This window comes from Ctenocephalides felis, unplaced genomic scaffold (assembly GCF_003426905.1).
Source record: "Ctenocephalides felis isolate EL2017-DRISC unplaced genomic scaffold, ASM342690v1 CF-g0.4_SCAFFOLD_03060, whole genome shotgun sequence".
Taxonomy (NCBI): Eukaryota; Metazoa; Arthropoda; class Insecta; order Siphonaptera; family Pulicidae; genus Ctenocephalides; species Ctenocephalides felis.
This window is the reverse complement of record NW_020539214.1, coordinates 7,838-10,000: the sequence shown is the minus strand read 5'-3', so window position 1 is coordinate 10,000 and position 2,163 is coordinate 7,838.

Sequence of the window (2,163 nt, the reverse complement as noted above, 5' to 3'; positions counted from 1 at the left end):
AAAAACATATTACTTGTAATGACGAAATTAAATTAATCAAACTTATTAAATTAATGAGACTAGTGGTGCATGGCATCATGCCTTAAGGCAAATTGCTAGAACTCCCAACAAAAATTAAATTTTTTAAAATAACTTTAACTTTAAAAATTTGTGAAAACTGAAATTAAATAGATTTTTGAGAAAAATGTGACTGAAAAATTTGATTTTTTTTTTATATTTCGAAAATTTTGTTGTTCTTTGAATTTTCTGAAAATTCTGAAAAAATTTTTCAGAGCAATTGCGCACGTGGATTTGGATGTTTTACAGAAGAAATATCGAAGCGCATCGCAGTATAACGGAAAAACATTCGTACGGAGCTCATATAAATTAAAACAAAAAAATCATAATAAGTATTGAAATCTCTAAAATATTTGATAATTTGATATGTACAATGTACAATGTCTAATGATTATTCTGATCGCCATTTTTTTTATTTTATTTTCATTCGGCAATCTATAAAAATAATTACATTTAGCAGAGAATGCTGACAAGTTGTTTACAATTGTCTACAAATTAGTGGATACGCCCAGTGGCGTACATACTAGAGCTAATATAACAAAAAACAAACTAAAGAAAAATATGGAGAAAAAAAATATAAATAAACTATGGGGCAATTCTGCCATAACATAGCTCATAAAATAGCGTTGTCCTGGCAACGCTATCTTATGCTTGTTCTTGGTGTTGAACATTATGAACATTATGAAAATGTCTAAATATTTGCCATGCGATCAGGCGTATTTTACATATAACAAAAAAGGAATAATGTTATCATAACAGAATTCTAGATGATGCAGTTATCATATTATAGAAAAATGCGGTTCTATAGTAGATGTACTTTATAATGAAATAGTAACAACACTATGTGTGATTATATTTATTATTTATAGAATGTACGTAATATTTGAGTATTGAAAATGAAAAGGAAAAGTATTGTAATTTATGATGTGACTGTTCGGTAGCAGACAGAAGAGAGAGTTCCGAATCCTGAAGCTTGCACTTTCCATAGATAAATAAGAATAAATAGATCGCTATCTCGGGCGATTTGACGTTACACCCATTTTAATTTTCCAATTGATCACAACATGGCAGCACATGTACACATAGTATGTAAATTAACCCCTGGTATTATTTCTACATTTGTACATATAATCAATACAGCCAAAAAATCTGAAAAAAAATATTTGAAATAAGAACAAAACATACGAAATACAAAATATATTTTCAAATATATCACAGACATATTTTTGAAGAATTATAAACTAAACAGAAACAACTGACTACTATTAATTAAAGTATATTACAGACATATTTTTAAAGTGCTACAAATTAAAGAGAAATAACTTATTAATATTAATTACTTAATAATAATATTAAAAACTTAAATCTAAGAAGTAAAAAGCGCAGGAGTATTGACGATGGAATGACAAATTTAGAAAGAATGACAAGTAATGCAAAAATTTAAAAGGATAAAAAGAACAGCAAATTTTTAAAAAAGAACGAATACTTCCCAGACAAAATAATCCTCAAAATTAAAAATATATATATTGATATCCAAATTGAGATAAAACTAAATTCCTAGGATTAAAATTCATTTACGAGACATTCTTCTTTATTATCTCTCCATAATAGTAATTTTGCTAAATAAATATTTAGCAAAGTAAATCAATCATTAATAAAGTTACATTTGACGAAATCTTTGAATAGTGTCTGTATAAGTGTTTTTTTAAACCTAACTAACCAAAATCCTGAACTACTTTTAATTTATGCCAATTGTATCGTTTCAATCCAATTTTTATTGCAAGGACGTTTAGTTAAAACTATAACTAAAACTTGCTTTTTATAAAATGCCTGGTCTTTGAGTATGCTCTCTTAATTGAGACAATATCAAAATTTTTGCCCTTACATTTTACGTTTCCGGAATATTTGAAAACTTCTCAGAACATTGTATACTCTGTTGGAATTTATCCTTTAAATTATTGCATTGTTTGTTAATCTTTTTTAATCTCGAAACAAAATTTGATGTATCATACATCTTCTGGATGTTAAGGCACTCCTACGCCTTATCACTGCATTCTGCGGCAATTTGCAGCTACCACCAAGGACTTCTATTGAATATATTGTTAT